Below are 22,482 nucleotides of genomic sequence, written 5' to 3'. Positions count from 1 at the left end.
CCCTGAGACTGAGGCTTATTTTCCTGAGCACAGAGAGGATGAGAGCGAGAGAGAGAGAGAGAGAGAGAGAGAGAGAGGAGCTACAAGCTGCAGAGAGGAAGAGAGTGTGTGTGTGGGGGGGGATAAATATAGAGAACAGTGATAAAGAGGTAATCATCTCCACTCAAAGCATATTTTATCCAGTGGGGTTATTAGGAGGATGGAGATGAGTCAAATCCGCACAGACGTCTCTCTCCCTCTCTCGCCCTCCTCTCCCTCTGTATTTACCCACACTTGATCCTCTCTCCTCCTCATCCCCACGTCCGACCTGCCTTGGCGCGGTGCCCGGCTCGCTCGTTCTCAGCCATTCGCTGCAATCTCAATGTTTCACTGATTCCCGCTAATAGCCGACGAATGGGCCCAGTGCAGTTTTGCAATACATACAAAACGTGGCCAATGGTTTTTAATTAAAAGTTTCACTTAAGCGTCCGCTCTCTTCTGTCATCTATCATATTTGTTCTGTACCAGCAGAGCTCTTTTGAGGCTCATGCTGTGTTGAGACGTTGCTATATGGCTTCCACAGATAGGGGGCAGTGTTCTCAAGGGTAAAATACCATCAGAAACAGCTGCAATACGACATCAGAAGTGGAAGACTATTAAAAGATGGCAATAACATTGACTTTTCTTTAAGCAATATGAATAAAAATGACGTTAAATTACACTAAACGTATTTAAAGAGTCAAAATGATGTTTAGTCTGTAGCAACCTGTCACTAAACAGTATGATTTGCATTATTTCTGAGACATTTCCAGATCACATTGATATCTGGTGATCATGCCGGTATAAAGCGTTTTATAAGATGATACAGACTCAAGCAACATGTTTAACATCCAGCATAAAACTTTATAACGTTTCCACTGTCGAATGCAATCTTACTGATCTACTTGCTATCTCCTCCGCTAATTCTCACTTCACTTTAGCTACAACACTTTTAACATTAATCCATTTATGTCCCCTTCTTGTTTTTTTCCTGTTTAGTTCGCGGACAGACCAGCGTCTCCCTCCTAATTCAGCGCCATCCTGAAGATGAATCTGTTTGCCTACTGCATCAAGACAGAAATAGCCCTTAATAATGAAAGATTGATGCGAAGTAAGCTTGTCATTACATGCTGCAGTAGACAATTAGGTGCCTCCCAACATACAGCAGCCCTCTCTGATTTTCCCCTCTTTCTCCCTCTCCTCTTACTACCTAGTTTCTCTGTTTTTCTTCCACACTTACAAAGTTGCTGAAGTCATTTGATTAAATTTGCTTAGTTTCAGTCTAAAGGGACAATGCAACAAGCCCGAGATTCATTCGGTGAGCTGATGACAAATAGCTGATGGCCCCCCTGCAGCAGGTTTCAAACTTTCTTTACAGCTGGGACCAAAAGCTCATTAAAATAAATTACATTTCTGGTCATGTGGGGATGCACACAGACGGAGGCCAACTCATAGTTTAACAAGCACTTTCAAGTAAAACTTTCACAATGCAGGGATCATTAGACGAGCAGTTAAAGGAATACTTTGACATTCTGGGAAATAAGCGTATTTATTTGCATTGTTGCTGCCGTTAAATATGAAGCCACAGTCGGGAGACCGTTAGCTTAGCTCAGTATGAAGACCAGGAGCAGCAGGGGGAGGCAGCTAGCAGCTTTTAAAGCTCACAAACTAGCACGCTATACCTCCCATACAAAAACTCAAGTGTAGCAAAGTTTTACAGGGCTCTATGGATTATAAAACAAGATATAATGTAAGGCGCACATCGAGGTGTACTGGGGGAATGCCGGTTGACGCAGCAGACGCATTGATCATCGGACACCACGCGAATGAGTAAGATGTTATTTCCTGCGTGGAGTGCGTGGCGCTGGATATGAACACTTCTACGTGGCACTAGAGAACACGCACTAAACATGCATTATGTTGCTGTACACACAGGGTAAACTTCATGTAAATCGAATTATAGTTGTCATAGAAGGCTTACTTCCTGTTTCCAGTATGGCACTGATTGGGTTTAAAATGGCCTAGCTTGCGCAGTAAATTCAAAATGGCTGACTTCCTGTTGGGTTTTAGGGTATTGCTCCATAGGGCTTTTTCTTAAGTCCTGTTAAATATTCCTAGCAAATTTCTAAGTGACATTTTAGGGTTAGGTAGTCTCAAAACTGTTTTAGAGCCAATTAGCCACGGCAAAGCCCAAATTCCATAATAGAAATCACTTCTCACCACTTGTGACACGTGTGTTTTGTGAGTTTCTGAACATGCATAGGCCCTCAAAAATGGGTTTGAGTTTGACACATGAAAACAATAAATAATCCTTGTGATCCCAATAAGGCCTTATTGCTACATTTGGACAGAGCCAGGGAAAATGTGTCCTCTATGCTAAGCTAAGCTAATCGGCTGTACTGTAGTGTCATATTTAGCGTACAAACAAAGAGTGGTATGGATCTTCTAACTCTCAGAAAGAAAGCAAATAAGTGGTATTTCCCAAAATGCCAAACTATTCCTATTAATTTGAAGGCATAAACACCATCTCAAATTCTTTAAAATTCAGAAATTCGCAAGATATGTTGCCTAACGGACACCAGCTGTAACACTGTCCCCCTCCAGCACACTCACCTATGCACACAACCCTTTCACTGTTTAACCCGGTCCACTACTCCAGGTGCTCCTATTGAAATCCCAGTTACCTCCCCTCACTCCATCAGCCCCCGTGCTGTTGAGGCTGTACCCGTGACAGTGCCTGAATGCATTCATAAACACTGGGAGGACTGACGTCTCAATGGGCTGCCTATTCCCCCACTATCAGCTTACAGCCTATAATTACGGCCAATCATCTTGGATCAAGCACGTCTGCGTGAGCGGGCCAACGTAACATCTGCTGCCTTGGCCAGCAGGCCAAGAAGGACTTTTCTACTGAAAGGTGAGCTAATTGTGGAGGAGGATGGGGAGAAGGGAGTGTAATGTTAACAGGTACCAAAGGCTATTCACAAACCAACACACAGGGGAGTTATTTTCTTTTCCCTGGGAGCAGGTGCCCTAAGGTATTTCTTATCTTCCTTATGCCAGCACAGAATCATTATCTGCTTCAAGAAATGCTCAAGGGCACGACGATAAATATCCAAGGAGTTACATTTGGAGTGCAGTAAAGGAAATACTGGAAGTCTGCCGTTTTAAATAAACCTCATCGAGATGCAAGTTCACCATAAAGATCTCTATAAATAACATTACAAGTAGTTCTGAGGCGGTTTGGAAGTTGTTAAAATGACTAATGCCCTAATGTAACCGGAGTGTGCTATAACTTTGAGGGATTCTGTCATACGTGGGGATATTTCTGTGTTCCCTCTAAAGGGAGACCATATTCCCCTCTGTGTTGCAGTGACTGTGAGAGAAATGTCTACCGGGGTCCACTGATAGTCCCGTTTAACTACGTTTACTTTGGTTCGCAGATGGTGAGAAAATGTTATGTTAAGTTTCTCACCGAGGCTATTAATCCTCCAGAAGACTGGAGAAGGAGAGCCGCATCACACTGACAGGAAATGTGTGATTGGCAGCGTCAAAGCTCACTTTGCGGTCTATGATGCAGGCTTTGGCTTATCTCATCTGCAAACCACAGACCACAAGACAATGTACGGAGAGCTTCAAGTGTTGGCAAACTAACACCTCTCAGCTGAAGCTGAATGTCATTGTCAGGGCTTGATGTTTTCACCTCATAATAGTATCATTTTCCTCTTTATTTGTCATAACAGTGGTAGTTAGGCTCCCTTTGTAAAAAAAAAACGTGATTTTCCTGCTTTTCTTTCCATAAATTGCTCCGATACTTTCTCCAAAAGGGAGGAGTTATGATTGGAAGCCATGCTAATGAAGACAATTGCTGTTCATCTTCTTCTCCATCCAAAATTCATGTCTCTACAGCCGCCTACGCCCGTTCCCGTTCTCCGTCTGCGTAATCGGACTCAGAGGCCTGTGGGCTGTGAAACAAGCCCCGCCCCTCCGCCGGGCCTTCACAGCCATCAATGATTTCATTTGGACTTCGGTGGAAAATCAAGCAAAAAAAATAAAAAAGATCACACCCAGCTCTGAGGCTAGCTAGCTCGTCTCCCTGCTGAACTCGGCTCCACAGAGCTGGCAGCAGCCAAAAGAACCAGACACGAGAAATAAAGTGACGCTATTGGAGACCGAGTTAGACAGCGACAACCGAATAAATGCCTTCCCCACCGCAGACAACGAGACAGCAGGAGCAACATGAGCCGTCACGTCTGGAGTTGATATGGATAATTATCGATCTCCTAATTGTGATCCAGGCGACATGTCTCGGGGTCATCCTGTCCGTCACATTTATCATGATTTAAAAGGCAACAAAACAACTTAGTTCAGAAGTCCTTATAATCAATGTAGGTTGACAAAAGGTTGATGCGTTGGCCTTTTCCCAATGTTTTATATTACTGGATTCAGCTACATGGCCGCTCTGAATTCAACTAGTGAATACTAGTCACAGTCTGTGCAGGAATGAATGAAAGAAAAAACATGTATCCAGCAAATCCTAAATTTTTTTTGCAAAAAACAACTGTTTAAACTGGAAGAATGTGTGCTATTTACCACAGTTTACCACATGAAAATAATACAACACAGAACCACTCGGTGCCAAAAGTCAAAATCAATGCCCGAGATGGGGGATCGCCCAAAATGTACAAACTATGGAGAAAAATTTACATCCTCACCAACGATCAATTTGATAATTTCTTGAATGTAAATAGAATATGTGACATTATTTAGGGACAGAACAATGTCACAAAATCTACAGATGTTTTTTTTCTTGATTTTGCTGCTTTTATTCTGGAGAAACTTCAGTCCGCTCCAACAGCAGTTAAATAGAGCGGTGGCTCGTGTGAGTGAATGTAAGTGGTACCAAATATGGGCTTTTACTCTCTTTAGTGCTCATTTTATCCATTCTTTTACAGAGCTGTAAAGTCGAATAGCTTTTGGAGACCATTCAGACAAGTAGTTTATTGTTGAACTAAGAGAGGGAGCCTTTCATATCCCCCCCCCAAAAAATCTAAATATGGCGAGTTCAGATATCATAATACATTCCTTTAAAAAAAAAAAAAGAAAAACACAAATATAATTTCTCTGCAGCTCGAGAGAATTTGCTACCAAGAAATTTCATTAGAGGCGTAAAGAGGGCGACTCTGAAGCAGATCCCTTGTCGCCTCTCCTGCTTTTTGTCCGGGCAACACCCTGTTTGACCTCATGTTTAGTCTTAGAAGGGGTCATTAAGGGCTTAAGCTGCAATGTAATGAAAATGTTGTGACAGCAGCAAAGGGGTGAAGTAAAAACAGGCTTTAGGAGACAGCTGAGCCTCCACTCCGGGGACCAACAGGAGGGTTTAGAGGGAGGAAAATGATGGTTATCTGCACACCCTTGAGACATTGATATTAGCCTTGGGACCGGTGGATGGACTTGATGATAACCCTGAGCACCGCTGAAAGCCCGTCATAGTCCTGGGTGTGGGCTCTGTCACGGGGGAGGAGGTCAAGTCTGGGGAGGTAGCTGCCTTTACAAAAAAGGGCCGCATTCCATACATAGGCTTGTTAAATATTTGTGTAAAAGTGTAAAATCAAGCATGACACGCTATCAAAACCGATGCCGTCTCGCAGACGCAGAAATGATACGAGCAGGGCGAGGACAAATCTCAGAGGAAATTTGATTAATTTGGCAACAGCGGTAATTTAATCTAAAATGAAACGCTCTGCTCCCACGAATTAAACTAAATTCGAGGATCGTATGCATGGAGCTTGTTACGAGCTAGCAGCCGCCCCCCCCTTTTTATTTTCACTGCATTCATCATAATTCTGTGCCTTGTTGTTTTTCCACCGTATGGTTGCCGGCAAGTTGGATGTGACAAAAATGAAGAGTAATGTGCTTTGTCCGCAGCTCCTTTTATCCTCGTGCAGAGGCTGCTTCTGCCACTGTTTTGTTTCATTTCTTTTTCACTGCTAGATCTCCTCCAAGCCAAAAAGCACTTCCACATGCTGTACTAGAAAATCCAAAGCTCGGTGCCAGAGCGAGAGTTAGCCTCACTTTTGGACCCCAGCCGGCTCTAGCCTCTCTGTTTTGGAGCAGCTGCGCCACCCTGTACTTTAAAGTGAGAATAAACACCACAGGTATGCCGTACGCTGGCCACGCCGCACTGCTGCACACACACACACACACAGAAGAACATGACTGAAACTTGGGAAAGCTACTTAAGTCACCTTGAGATGTATTTAAGTCTTAAATGACAAATTGATTGCATGGTATTAAATTGCAATAGAGATGATGCAGAGGAGTGACTGGTGCCTGTGGCGGTGATAGACCAGATGACTAGTGTCTAAAAGGATTTCACACGCAGAGGTTGTGACAAATAAACGACACGAAAACGCGAAATACTCTCCTGCAGAATATTGAGCTTCAACACTATTCATACCGGCAGCGATGCTAATTTATGTTGCTTTCAATAAAATGTTCGAAAAGACTCACAGAGGCAGCATCTGGCAGTCTGTCGGAGGTAAATTGTTCTACTGTAAGCCATTTTATTGAGTGTATATGTAATATAATTGTATTGTTTAAGGTAAGAACGGAAGTAATGGATCTGATATGGGCTGCCTCTGTCAAAGTAGAAAGGAGCAATAAAGTTTGCCTTCTTGGTTCGGACCACGGAGCCGTTGTGTTGTTGAGTTATATAATGTACAATTGAATTTGTCCGTTGCACACGACATGATTGGTCGATGTCTTTATTCGCGGTGCAAAAGTGCAGGAAAGAAAACGACGCCACAACGATGTGAAAGTACTCAAGACAAAAACAACAGTTATATAAAAAATATATATTTGTGTGTAAAGGCCTCGACAGAGACTACAACGTGAAAAACAAGTTCATAAATCTGTTTCGGAACTTTTCTTGCAAACAGTTTGTTTTTTTAATGTGAATAATACCAAATCAACTCCGTTGGCATTGCTGCTAATTTTGCCCACAAGATGTGTGTTTATCAGAGTCTGTCTTCATCAAACGCCTCGCTACTTACTCCAGCGTTGTTCCATCAAGTCATTGTTGGTGCATTTTTCCCCTCACGCTCAATCACAGCGAATCAATTCCACCCGACCGTATTTATTATCTGAACTGTTGAGGTGCGACCACGAGGACGCGAGACTGACAGGCCGTGACGAAGCAGACATGTTGGATCATAATTGCTACATCTTATAGGAACCTAGACCACTAGGTTGGCAACCATGGGCACACACACACACAGGAGCAACACACAGGTCGATACAACCAGCACTGCGACTACCACCACCGCCACTAACACAAGGCATGAAATACTGCCTCCCCGACTGCCAGCGCGTGAATCATGGCAGTATGACATTGTTCAGCGCCCGAGGCCAGATTCTCAGCACACCCCTCTCCAATCTTTTCATCCATCCTTCCACCTCGTCAGCCCCCCCCCCCCCCCCCCCCTCTCCCACACTTTCCTCCTGTCTCATAAATGGGCCAGTCTGCTTTACCAGAAGCAGACAGGAAGCCTGGAGGAGGGACAAAACTATTATCTCTCTCGCAGCAGCAGCTCATGCAGGAGCTCCAGCAGCAGATAGGATTCTCAAACAATCTGCTACCCAGCCGGTCCTCACTCCGCCGCTCTCCAACGTGTGCACGCTGTGGTGGTGGTAGCTTTCAGACTTTTTGGGCACCAACATACCCAAACTGATTTTTCAAAGCTACTCTGTGAGCATGTTGTACAACATTTCTTTTTTAGGCAAACAGAGTATTTGTTTTCTCCAGAAGGCAGCATTTCAGGAAAAGTAGATTTTTACTCACTTCATTTCAAAACAGGTCTGCTGATGTGTTTTCGACATGATGTCTTCATCAGTTCATATCAGTGAGATCTGATAGAACTAACAATCAGCAGAAAAACAATTGTCGCATTATCTTGAGACAATGCATTCTTAATAGCATCATCTACTATCCTAAAGGTGATACTCACACTTGTTACCTGCTCAATGACCACGTTAAATTAGTCGGCATTGCACTCCTGTAACACAGTCGGACTCATGATGGACAGTTTAGAAATGGATCCAAATTGCTGCAGTAGAACCACAGATAGTGTTTTTAACACCATGCATTATTTTTCCTTAAATCTGGTGCCTACATTACCCACAATGCAACTTCACTTTGAGACAATTTATCAAATTTCACGCAGCTCCCTTTGGAGCCACAAAACACTTAGAATACACAACTTCTGTTTGCGTATATACATATTAGGATTACCCAACAACTGTAAACAGATGAGAAAACAGGTAGATTCAAGTAGTTTGCATGAAAATGTGTAATGAAAAAATATTTTAACCATTTCACGAGCAGCAGCAGCAGCAGCTTGTACTGTACTGTTGGCCGCGGGCAGAATGGCTTCAAGGATTTATTCTGATTACACCAAACTGTGCCAGCAGCAAACTGCAGCACAAACGGAGGTTTTCCTCCTCTCCGAGCTCACTGTGGCTTCATCCTCTTATTGTTCGCTCACAGATGGCACGCTTTCCTGCCGCAGTCGCTTGTCTACTTCAAGGTTTGATGAGTTGTGTGTTGCACACCTGCGACTAAGTTTGGGACTAAATTGTTGTTTGCATTTATTCAGCCAGCCTCTGAATTTGAATAAGTATTTGAATCTGATGTCACTCATCGACAAGGCGTTTTAGCACTGAGGACTGCTGCTAACTGGAAGTTTTCTTTGTGTTTCGGCGCATCCTTTTTGGTAGAAATCTGTGTGTCGAACCACATTTAGAATTGATCCAGAGTTTTAACGACTGGAGTCACTGAAATAAGTGCTATTGCCATGTGCTCTATTTATGCGATTCATTTTCTGGAAGAGCAATTTGTTTATAAGTAGCCTAATGACAGCTTCAGCTGTGGGTCATGTGACCCTGGCCTTGCAATAGTCCACCAGTCTGCTACAACAACAAGCTTTTCGCCCTGCCTTCGAGACAGGTAGTCACACTTTTCCCTTCATGATTGGACACAGCTGCATTGCTGTGTTGTCATTGCATCTCTTCTGCAGCAGCCCTGTTGTTACTTCTACCTCACAGACTCTCGGTTTCTGCCCCATTACCCCCCCATTAATGGCCTACAGCCAGCCTGAAATAAGGGGAGTCAGGGGGGACCCGGGGGTTGATTCAGGCCTGCTGGGGTCCTCTGCAGGGTGTGAGGATCAGACCGGATCAACAACGGCAAACTGTAGAGGGAAAATTTATATGGATGGGGTTTTAATATGAAACAGATCAACACAGTCTCATTTGTGGAAGCACAGGTGGCGAATGTGCAACACATCCGTCATCTTTCCGCTCTCAAGCCACATATATCTGCGAATGAAAAGGTTTCTCGGGCAAAGGCGCTATCACTTAAATAGGATGGGTTTTTCCGGCAAGCTCCTAAGAATTGTAAACTAGATGTCTGGATTGTAATTTTCTTCTCACCGGAGAATCAATAGATTCTGCAGCGCTCCTGACTGAACCTGCTGGAGCGTGCTTCTCAGCCTAATGGACCCACAAGTTCCCATCTGTTAGCGAAAGAGATCTCAGCGGGTCCTCTCCCCTCGCCGCGTCCGCACACACACACACACACACACACACACAGGATGCCGAGCACAGACGAAAAATGTGACGACTTTTATAGGAATTCCACGAGTCGTCTGGAAAACAAGCGCAGGGGACAAGCAGGCGGCCGTTAACCTTCGACTGGGTGGAGCAGAAAAACAGTTTTTACAAGCGGAATGTTACAAGACGGTCAGTCGCCATGTTGCTTTGTTTTCCTCGTCGAGACCTCGCCGCGTCCAATTCAAACACCCCACATGTCATCACCACAGCGGAGCGGAGCACGAGGATCCCTTTCCTCACACATTTTCACATTTCCCTCTTCCCCAGGATGAGTGGGTTAGCAGACCATCTTTCTCAAGTTTCCCCCAATATCATAAAGCTGGTTCACTTTTAACAGGAGTAGTAAATCAGGGTAAACTCTGCTGCACGGCTGAGTTCATCTGCTGCAGAGTTAAATAAGATTAAATCAATCAAAACCTGCCAACAGCCAGCCTGCCAACCAATCAGATCACAGGGAAAAACTGATCCATCACACCTACATGATCCTGACATGGACACAAATACTGATTTTGCAATAAAGTGCCATGAAATAAAGATTAATTGAGACATTCTTCCGGATTAGTAGATTTAGAACATAATGAAGGATCGCCACTGTTAGGCTCCGTGAAGCCAAAGAGACTAAGTTGAACTTGCTGTGTGATGAAGCTCCCACTAGTTTGTACATTTGCTTTGACATCTTTTCAATCTTTTCGATTGTGGAAACGCCTTCGTTTCCCTTTCACCTTTTTCCACCCCCGACCGATCAACATGCAGAACATTCCCGACGCATTTTCCTCTGAGCCGCATTAAAATATCCCACAATGACGCATTACTAAACACCGCTTCTCAACAAGATGGAATATCCCTCTGTGATCAGACTAATGTGTTGCTGTCTGCTGCTCCCTCCCTCCCTCCCTCTCTCCTCTCCATCTCCTCCCTCCTCTCTGTGAATTATGAATGCCTTCTCCCGGAGAGCAACGGCTTTAACCAGCGTATGGGTATTTAACTGAACATTTAAAACATTAGCCAGATACTTGGAGCGTTACGCCAAGTCAGTGACAGAGGAGGACAGATTGAAGAAGGGAAACAGCAAAATAAGGGAGGTAGAGAGGAGAGAGACGGGGAGACATGGGAAATGCGTTGCGGTTGCTCGTAAAATGGGAAAAGCAGGAAAGAAAACATGTTCCCTCTGACCGCACAAGCCTTTGATGGCACTTGATGAACCCTTGTGTGTGGGCGTGGGACGGAGACAGAAACAGGGAGAGAGAGAGAGAGGTAGGCATTACGAGCACTTTGGCTGAATCCATCACCCACATGGTTGAATCCAATGTGTTGCTTGGCGGCGGCGCTCGCTCACGGTCTGCTCTCGACTAACACGACCCATCAGCAGCACTCGTCAGCGGGGAGACGAGCCCTCTGCAGTGATTGGTGGAAATTTCATTTTCCAGGTTTCTGTCAGCTGCCATTCACCGTCAGAGCTTTCTTAGGTTCTCCGAGCTCCTATACAGCTCTGAATGCTGCAGTGAAATGTGCAGTTAAGGCTTCTGTAACACGGCATCATTTTGATTGCATTCGGCCTCTGCAGAACCACAGCGATGTGGAGCCGTAGAGGGCCTTCACCCGCATCTCCCTCACCTGCATTGTTAGATCAGGCTGAAGCAGAAATGACCACATCAAGGCACTAGTTTTGCTAACTGATAACAAAACACGTATTCGGGTTATTGCTCTGCTACCCTAAAAACATTTGGGCAGGACTGTGAAAAAAATGATAGGTCTAGGTATTTAGTTTTTTTCTCAAAGTCTACGTTTTCCATGATCATCGTGTTGTCCCAAATCTACTAAAGTGATACCAAAAAACAATAACAGAAGCTAGAATATGTCTTTTACTCATCGATATCAGATCATGATGCTCTCACAGGCACTTGGCAACAGTGATGAGCTCTCAGGATATAAAATAACAGCTGAAATATTAAGTTACAGACCTGAACAAAGCCAAAGAAAGGACAACCAACCAGGCCTAAACAAACTTTAAATAAAAATTAAATAATAAAAAAAAAAACTTAATTGCACTAAATGCAAAGCCAGCACGTGGTGATAAACACAACAACAATCTCATGCCTCCAGTGCACCTTCAATAACAGCATCATATTCATAAGGGCCACGGTGACGTAATTATTGTAATTCCACGGTCACGGTGGCGTCATAGGTTTGTGAGTCATTTTACCATGAGCGAGGATGTTGGAGGAGACGCCACTTCCCATCAGGCTGCAGGCGGTGTGGCTTGGAGATAGTTAACCAAATCTTCTCCTGTTTCTTGCGCTTCTTCCACCTCCAGCGATGGTTTCTTTAAAATGTCTCCGCCACGGATGTTTGCATTGACATGTTGATTATATAGTGTAGTTGCTGCCATCTTTCAAATTCGGAATATTTCGACTACTTGAAGCACTTTGTCAACAGCGATCTCACCCAAACTTGATCACACGCCACTGTCAACTATTAGCCCCGCCCACACGGATATTCCAGACTTTTGATTGGACAAAACGTAAGCGCGATATCTCCAGAAAACAAAATCATATTCACAATATGTAGGAAATAAACACCCTTATTTGATTGGTTATGCCCACCTATTACACACACTAATCAGGTCAAATAGATTACAGAAAGACACCGATTTATTTTTATAATTTGTACCTTAATTGGAGTTTTGTATTATTATAAATATAAACAAAGGTTGCCTATTAAATGTGTATTTTCAACATTATCCCCTGTTGAGCTGAGAGGAGCTGCAGAGGTGGGTTCTACTTCTCTATGGGTTCCTCACTACAAGCACTACAAATTAAAAGTACTGGTTCCTGCAGCTTTAATGATAAGCATTTAAAACAAATACTTAACTCCACTTGACATTGTGTGCTACTTCCTCTCGAGGCCTCGGGCACGACAGAGCCCTCACCTCTGCTCTGTGTTGTAATGAGACACAAAACACTGTTTATTTGAACCAAGCTCTGCAAACAGGATGAGCTATGAATCAGCAAATAAGATCTAACTTGTCACAGATGTGCTGGTGGGCAGGTTTGATGGTCAATTAATTAGAGGCCATAAAAAGCCACTTCCTGTAGGTTTAAGGGAGGAAGGGCCATTGTTGTAATGGGATCAACCTCTCCACATTGGTCAAATTACTTGACTTTTGCTCGTTAATTTGATTTGGGTGTGCCTGGCCTTTGCATGAGTCTCCCAAACAACCTCTGCACTTATCACAACTGCTGTAAAGAGCCTTCATAACTTTTCATTTTGTCTGAATCTCCTGTATCTACAGTAGGTAACCGATATTCCGTTATTTCCACATGACCTTTACATTTGGGGCTGCTCCTCGAGTAAACACAGTAATCAGGTTTCCTGGCCCTCCGCTGAGCCTAATTGAAGATACTCAACTGAGAACTCAATTGTGTAAGTGTGATTTAGTTAGTGCCCGGCCTAATTAAAGTCCTGGAAATGACCTCCAAAGTTCTGTGTGGCATTAATCAGCTCTAAGACACCTCATCAGCCTCCAGAGGAAGGTCTGCAAGAGCCTCACCCACGCGGCATTAAGTCGGCATGCGTGTGTGTGTGTGTGAGACTGATTTCCTGGTCTTTAACCTCCGGCACAGCTCTGACAGGATCAGCCACACTGTGGTCTATTGACAGCCCTAATCCTACCTCCGTGTTCAAACCTCCATCGCCTGCCCCCATTCTGATACTGCACACGTTCCTCATTTCCCCCCCCGACATGTGGTCCACGCACAGGGACCCGGGTTGTTTTTAAGAGTTACACCCCCCATCGTCCCCTCGCTGCAGGGACTTTTTCTCCCCTCCTGCCCACCGTCTGCAAACGTTTGCCCGGATCTGCGGAGGTAATGCATGCAAGTTTTGATTAAAGCGCTCCCTTATGTTCTTTGGCTCCGAGCTGCTCAACCATTAACGCCTGTGCCATGAACAAATGGATTGTGCGCCGGTGCCAGGGCCCTGCCTCTCAGCCTGCTCTGACTGACTCCATCCAGCTTCATTTTTTAAAACCCTGCACCTTTTTAATGCCGCTTCATGTTCTTCTTGCCCTCCACTTAACCTCCGTGTCCATATGTCCACTTGGACAACTTTTGAGATGTTTAGCACTTCTTTGGTCGTTAGCTGGTACTTTGCAATTACTTCAGGAAGAGTCTTGCTCTCAAATGGGGGGAAAAGTTCCAGCACAAATTAATTCAAATGCATTTTTAAGGATAGTACTGTTGGGAACTTGACAAAGTAATACAACTTTTATGATCGACTGTTCTCCCCCAAGAGCAGCCAGGTGGTCTGAAAGTTTTGGGAGAGCAAGGGTGGATCTTTAATTTTTACAGATTTATATATTATTTCATCTGGGAGTTTTTTTGTGTGCAGGATTTGCTGAATAGATACATCAAAATAGCTATGTGGAAAAACATGTCATGCCTCGTGGGGGCAGGGGAATCATAAAGGTCCAGGACAAGAATCATGTCTCTGAACCAGGGGTTTATTTTCTGGTAGCTAGGAGAAAAGTTACTTTTAGAAAAACAACAACACAAGGTTCAGCCCCCCTTCTCACCCCAACCCTTTTTTGCAGAGTCTCAAAACTCTTTGGATTTGTTCAAGGAATACATTTAATAACATGCTGCACTTTTGTCCAATCTAGTACCCGACACACCTCACAAACCCAATCTGTCAAGAGTAAAACCCAGGGAGGTTTGTCTTTCTACCTTCCAGAATCTCCTTTGTGACCCCGGTGCTGAGTGCAGTAGTTTTGTCTTATCGCGTTTTCACACAGTTCCCCCCTCTGCAGCTTTGACAATTTGTTGACTTTTGTTTGTGGTAAGTGAAAAGAGAGACCGAGAGGAACGAGGCCTCAGAGAATCGCGGTGCCATCAGCGTTAATGCAGGCGCTCTCCATCTGCTGTGTTGGAAAGCTGTGACGCATGCCAAGGAGGCACTGGGCACCGCGCAAGTAACTCACTACGCTGAAAGTAACGCGTAGCCGTGATCACGTGTGTGTGCACATACATGTAGGTATTATTGATGAGAGCTCAGTGGAATCATGTCCAAAAAAATGAATCAAATCAGAGGTGGGAAGTCGTCAGCTTAAGTCGGCACTTCAGTTAAGTACGAATGACGCACACCTCCCTGGTGCTGGTTTCCCTATAGGTAATCTCTTTTCTACACGTTCGACCTGTCATTGAGCTTTCCAGCTATTGCTTAACTGATGCCAGCTTTGCTCCTCTGGTGTTTCTGATAGCGAGGGACTAGCGGGAGGAAGACGGCGAAGGAAAGTGGGATATTGGGAAGAGAGAAAGAGTACGGAAATGGAGATGATGGAGAGAGGGCGAGAAATAGGAACATTAAATCGTCCGACGGTCTTCTCGCACAACCTTAACGGGACTTCTTTGATTTATTTGTCTTGCTTTCATGCATGACACGGAATCACAAAGAGGGTGCTGCTAATATGTTATGTCATAGGAGACATGGAAAAGCTGTGGAGCAAAGTGTTTCCACAGCTGGCCTCATGCTGGGGCGCCACGAAGTGGATCGTGGCCCCACCGCAGGATCCACCGTCAGCCATTAACTACACGTGCCATTCGTACGCTTAGCTTTGTCCTCTGTGCCAATCACAGATCTGATCTCCTGCTCTCTTCCTACGGTATCGCTCTCTTTTTAACATACAGCTACAAGCAGCCCATATCTCACACATGTCTACTTGTTAAGTTTTGTTTTAGAACAGCTCTTTACAACCAATGAAGCAGCTTGCAAGTGAAATCTAAAGGGTCTTATGTTATCACTTTACTATAACGTCCCCTATTTAGCATTTACAATCAGTATACATACACTAAATGTATTCTTTAAATACACACTGTAATGTAATTGTAAGATATAAAAAATTTGGAAAACAAGTGTTTATTCATGTATTTGTCGACAATTAAAACTTCTCTTATGAAGAAAAACAGTTAATGAATGAGTACCACTGTATAACAGCTGCAATACTTACTCATATGACCAAATACTTAAAGTACAGAGACAACCTGTGCTGACTGTCTCATATGGAACTAGAAAATACTGCCTATCCATCACTGTACACTGTACTCCGCCTAATGTATGAAAATCCCTATACGCACAAACTGTTCACTCGTATGTAGCTTATAATCGTCTTTCTAATCCACTTTATGAGAATGGTATGACTTCTGCTACAGTTTGACGACGTTTCATGAGGAAATACCACCAGCATCATGTACACTAGTAGAAAGGTGCACTCAGCAGTGTGCAGATCTCCGCCAGGTGTGTCTGCAACGCCCACTGCTGTATTGTGTGATTAAAATGAATACAACCCACAATTGGCTAACCCACCTGTCTAGACACCAATGGGCTGTAAGACGTCGTAAAACACACTTCATTCAAACTTCAAAAACAATCAGCAACGTGTGGAGGCAATCGGCTCAAAGTCAAATTCAATACAATCTCGCCAAAAACTAATTCAAATTCACCGAGCTGTCCGCCAGCATGGTAGCGGTCGAGTGGCGGCGATGAACGCAGCAGTGTGTGTGTACTGTTAGTTCCGTTAGCGGTTAGCTGTTAGCCACACGGTCCGAAACACTAAAAGTGAGCAAACATGTTTTCCCCCCACTGTGTCTCTGGGCGCAGAGTAGCGTCTGGGGCTCGACGACGGCCTCGGCTGTGTTATCACTTGCGGTCCCTGACGTCCGTGGGCCAGTTAAGAGTAGTGAGTGAGGACTCAGCAGGCAGTCAATGGCAGTATGAAACAGGCAGTAAAAGGTGTTTTGAGAAGGTGTGAGTTACCGCAACCACAGGAGGTCCTTGAGCATGCAGCCATAACTGGCCACCCAAAATAATATGCAGTTTTCCACAGCAGAATGCGATATTAGTCGTGGACGGACACAGAGGTGCACACTCACTCACAGAAGCACGAAGAAGAAGAAGAAGAAGAAGAAGAAGAAGAAGAAGAAGAAAGTGCACAATTCAGGGCAACGAATATAAAGAATGCTATTAAAAGTGCTGAGTGTAGCACAAACTTAATGTTAAACACCACATTAGCTTTTGGGAGCAAACATCTACTATAAAACCGAAGCAGTCGTGTGCATTAATATTCATGAGTCCGCACTAACGGCTCTGCTCTTTATCTCTAAGTTTTTACTAAGTTCTGTTATTGATTGTGAGGAGAGTGCTATCTGCAGAGGCCGGAGCGGAGAGGGGTCACGGTGACTGGGTCCGACCTGAGAGGTCACTGTTGACAAATTAGTCCGTTGACGGGTCAGTGAGAGAGGTCGTGAGCCCGCGGGAAGAGGTCAGGGGTCAAGTTTGTACAAACATTAACTCATCGTGTTGTTACAGCTACTGTCAGGAGCAGTGCTGCGTTCAGTCGTCTCACATAGCGGTGAATAAGGAGGTAGCTCGAGTAAGAACTGTTGCAGCCTCATATTTATCTCTACTGCATGCTTTAGAACGGACAACAGAGCAGATATTAACATTTGCCAATACTTGTTTTGAGCCATGCCAGCATCAGAATTTCAATTTGTGTGACTTAAAACTAAATGAGGACTTTCCCATCAGCCTTCGCTGTACTTTGAGTTACTTGTAATGAGCAAACGTTAGCATTCACACACGCTAATCTTAGTTAACATAACATGGTTAACGTTAACTATGAAGCAAAGAATGTCTGTCTGTATGAATGTACGTATGGGCCGTGTATGTCCAGATGTGCAGGGTTGAAGTTGGTGCAAATTGGGTTGAAAACAATTATTCAGCCTGTTTACTCTCTACTACACCTGTTTTTTTATTCTTGTTCCATCATCATATCCGTATCCAATTATTTTTCTCCTTCAGGAATGAACAATATCTCCTGTTCCTGAATAAAAAGTGTTGCTTGTCTTATTTTGTGAGATTGTCGTACAGTGTGTAAATTGGGTTTGTGCAAAAGAGAAAGCTGCTTAAATCTATCGTGCGGGCAGGCGGTGTGCAGATATTTTCTATCGCTCCATTACCTCCCTATTGATTGAAGGGCTGGATTTGATGTGTTAATCCGCTCTCCCTGGTGAAAGATTCCTGTCTATGGAGACACTAAACACACACACACACTCTCATGCGCCGACTGAAAAAAAAAGTAATCAACTGAGAATTCTACAAGGCTCCTCAGTCACCTCGCCGTCTTCTGAAAGCCTTTGATCAAGAAGTGCTTAGGTTTCACATAAACGGTTGGATACCTTTCAGAGACCATGCTAAGCACACAGCTACTTGGGGGATTTAGCCTACTTTAATGCCTGTTTTCAGAGCTTCTCTGTGGTATTTGAGCCAACACGTTAGCCGAGGTGCACGGCGAGTTATGAACTGCCACACAAGTAGATATATATCGCAGAGGCCCAACGAATGCATGATTGTCATGAAACATCGGCTAAAACCCCGAAGGGCTCTTCTTTGTTGCTCGACAACAAAGCAGTGTGCCTTCAAGTGCCTTTCGTCAGCTCTTCTTGATGTCGTGGCTCTTCGCATTAAATCATGAGGAGAGGTGAGTGTTATGGCCAAGCATCTGTAAGACACTCGATTTCCTAAATACTATTATATCGGAAACTAAGCAGCTTGCAGGTATCACACATTTTAGGAGAAAAAGGGGGAATCAGTAAAATAGTTTTATTTAGAAATACATTTTATCTGCCTTTTTCTTGAGAATTTTACACATGTGATGAATTACATACAGACAAATTCTACGTCCTCTGACAAATACGCTTATTTTCCGGTAACTGTGTCCCATTTCTGTGCCGTCTCCCTGACTGACGAGACATCTTTGTTTTGGAAGTCCTGAGACGCCGTGAGTGAAATGAACCGTTTGGAAATCTTATCAAATAAACATGTGAGTGAGTTTGTGTTCATGTACCGTGTGTTCGTCTCTGTGTCTCATAAATGTGAGACATTACAGAATCCCTCTCCGAAAGTCTCAATTGAGACCTCTTTGCCATTTACATGCAGGTTCATGAATATGCTTCTCTATAATGTGTCGTAGTTTACTGTAATCAAAACAAATGCAATTTTCAGTGTACACATTGTCCAGCAACGTTGCCTGAAACGTTGATTTATTTATTCCTTCTGAGATTCCCGTCTCTTTTGTTTAGTTGAACACTTCTTTTTCAAACCACCGTAGGACTTCGCTTCCTATTTCTGTCGTTGACATAAAGCAGGCTTTGTTTTTTCATTCACTTAACTCCCTGATTCATTGCTCCTTCCTTTTTTTTTTCCAGATAGAAGGAAGACAGTGTAACCTCTTGACCAAAATGCACCGGTTCAACGTTTTCCGGTGGCCGGCGCAGTATCGACAAAAAAAAAAAAGCAACAATCACAGAGCACCGGTGCTCCCATGAATCAAAGCGCAGAGCAGCGAAAGGTTAAAAGCTCCTGGGGCCTGCAGACACATTTTTCAGGGGGGCGGGTAATAGGATCAGGGCTTCCATAACTCCCCAGAACAGCCGATCCTCCCTCGTTTCTGCCCGTTTAGCCTTCAAAGGGAAAGTTTGTGTGTCTGTGACGGCTGGTCAGGGGGTTAAGAGGAAAGTGCATTTTTTCGGTCACAAACTCAATTTCCTTGGTGAGCTGAAGAGGCCATGCTTTAAAACCCGGAGCATAAAGCCTGTTTAATTTGTCCCACATACAGTATCCTCCTCAACCTCTCACTCTGCTGCAGACAGACAACAGTCCTGACTGCGTGAGCCGAGGAACCGGCAGCAGAAGAATGTCTGACCCTTTGTAACTCTAATAATAACACCCTCTGTATTCTATCAGCCCTCTGTGTCTTTATGTTGTTATCATAGTGTGGAAAATTTGTCAGCTAAGGAAATGAGGCCAAACAAATTAACCCTGTTTCTCATTATTAGCAAGCGCGATATGTTATTTTACATGAAGGCACTTAGCAGTTCCCATACATGCAGTGTTTTATGGTGCTCGCCCTGATCTGTAATACAAGGTTGAGAGGGAACCAAGAAAAGAACAAAAACACAAGCCATACAGAAACTGTCAGATTTTGCAGTACACCAGCTAACTCGCACTACAATTTATTGCATTTCTTAGCTAAATCATTTAAATTCAATCAAATCACCATGATCAGTAGATTTTCTCAGAAAGGTGAAGTAATCTGTACACATTTTTTCACGTAAAGTTGAACTTTCAACAGTCTTGAAAGTTCAAAATACAGAAAGCTATCACTGTGGTGCACCAACTACTTTTAAGTGTATAAAGTACCATGGCACGGTTTGTTGTTGTTTGAGTCAAGAGTGAAGAGTCCGCGGTACAAAGACAGCCTTTAAACAAACTGTGTCGTGTTTTTCCGGGTAGCGACCATGATGGGCCCCTTCTGCTGAGGGGTTCTGGCAGTAAACCATCGAGTTAATGGAGTTTATGGGACTACAGCAGAAGGCATGGAGAAACAAGTCAATCAGCCTTCCTCTGTCAAAAGAAACTTCTGCATGTTGGTCATTGTGACTAAATACTGTAGCACTGCAGTACAGACAAGCGAAGGTGGTTAATTAAGCAACATATCACAGCCTGAGATGAAGTATGACAACATACAAGCAAAAGACATTCTAATTGTAATAAAGTACACAATAAAATAGGCCCTCATATTTAATTTTTCAACACAGGCTAGTGTTTTCTTGATTTCATCAGTTGGCTCTTTATAAACATTATTGGTGTATTTGCGGCTAACTTCGTAGCTCTTTGTGTAGTCTGTTCCGTACAGGCCGAGGTGATCCACCTTGTGACCCTGTCACTTGGCAAACATGACAACACACGAGTCTCAGACGCGGAGTGATACTGAAAGTGCAAAGAAGTAGACGTCATAGCAGTGGTATGTGGGTATCAGGGCCTTGAACCAATAAAGGTGCTTGCTTTTTATAAGTAAACAGACCACAGTGGATGTGTATTGTGTGTAGTGGTGTATTACTTGCTCAGTGATTCTTGGTGCCACACTTTTTTACTTTTGTTTACATTGTAAGGTTGGATTTTTTTTCTTCCAAGGTCTCTGTTCACATGTGAGGATGTATTTCATCCGTTGTTATTCAAAATATGCCCACTACATTTGACACTGTGGTAATGTGGGCTAAAAGTAACACTACTCACCGTGGCCTTTGTGTTGCGTACACGCCTCTACAATGTGATCAATTATCGCCGTGCCTCTGAGGCTACATGCCTGAGTGCCTGGACTGCTCGTCCCATGACTGGGAGCGAGTACATTTTAGCCGTCATCACTTGAGCGAGGACACTGTTCTCCGATAATTAAAAGAGCTCCATTGTCATGCGGGCAGAGCTACCGTTCCCGATGCGTGCGGAGCCGGGATCGGATGACGATGGCGGGCCGAGCGTGGAGCGGAGCCCGGGCGGTAGGTGCCGAGGGGGGCAGGGTGACCTCGGGCCAGGCCTTCGCTCACCAGCTGCTGCCTGAAACGGGACACCCGAGCCCCTCTGCTGCCATCCACCTGGATCACTTACCTGACACGCACGTACAGTAGACCGGGCTGCACACACACACACACACAGATGCAGATGCCAACAGTGTCCCTTTCTTACTCTTACTGTACAGTCATGCAGGCATTGCTCTCTGTCAGGGGAATATAAATTGATGTGGAAACTCAATTTAGTCTGGGGGCAATGTTATGGAGCTTTAGACTAGTGGGCTTAGGCTGTCCTTTTATTTCAGGTCTCACCTTCTTTGACTGTATTTTCTCCCACTTTGGAAAGTCCATTTCTTTCTCTTCTCTCGGCTAACTCTACTGGTGACCCGAGGACGGCTATGTGCCATGTGATCCATGACACAAGGTGTTGGCAGCCTCTTCTTTTGAGCCGCCATGATGAGCTTCACCAGGATATCATTGGATATGTAGGTTCATGCATGTTGTTCTGTATTTTGAATGGACAGTACCTTCACTAATATCATCATGTAGCCAAGCTAGAGCAGATGGCAACTTAAAATGCTTCGCAACATGACACAATTAATACAGCAAGTTTACAGCCATCTAATATCATAATCTTTGTTTAACTGGCACAGAATGGATAATCAGACGTTGACGTGTTTCTCTTTATTCATCTGTTTCATTTCTGCTGTTCAACAGGTGTTGAATTCAGGACTCTCAAGACACTAGTAAAATTACAACTAGTGTGGTTTCTGTGGTTGCCAAAAACCATCACCCACTCAGGTGGCAGCACCAAATAACTGCATTTACATTGGTAACAATAAAGGAAGCTGTGGTGCCAACTGGACGCTGAATAAAAGTATTTTTGCAGCATCAAAGCCCTGAATGGTTTCCAACCAGTAAATGAGGCCTGGAAATGCATAACCAAACCAGATGGACCACTACCGGTACTTGAGCCCCATGTCAGTCTTGCAACACATTCTTACTCCGATAAATACAGATGCTTGGCTTGGTCAGTGGTCCTACGCTTCAAACTATGCTGCTGTAGAAATCCCTCTAGTGTCAGTGTGGGACGTGTCAGGGATGGTGAGTCAGTTTCTTGTACCATGCATAGTGTCTTTTCAAAATAAACTTCCAATGCAGTTTTACTTGATTAGGTTAACCTGTCGTGAAATGATTATGTATCTATGCACCATTTTCTCTAAAATCTAATCTGAAATTAGACAAATTGTCTCATGAATGAGATTTTGAATGTCCTGGTTCTGTCTGAGTAACACCTTGAGGTGGTCTGCTATTAAGGCAACAAAGGTACTTTGTTAAGCTTAGGAAAAGATTGTGGTTTGGGTTAAAGTAAGTATGTTACATAAAATAA

The sequence above is a fragment of the Pholis gunnellus genome (assembly GCF_910591455.1).
Source record: "Pholis gunnellus genome assembly, chromosome: 21".
In the NCBI taxonomy this organism is placed as follows: Eukaryota; Metazoa; Chordata; class Actinopteri; order Perciformes; family Pholidae; genus Pholis; species Pholis gunnellus.
The sequence above is the reverse complement of the archived record's forward strand: the minus strand, read 5'-3'. Positions refer to the sequence as shown.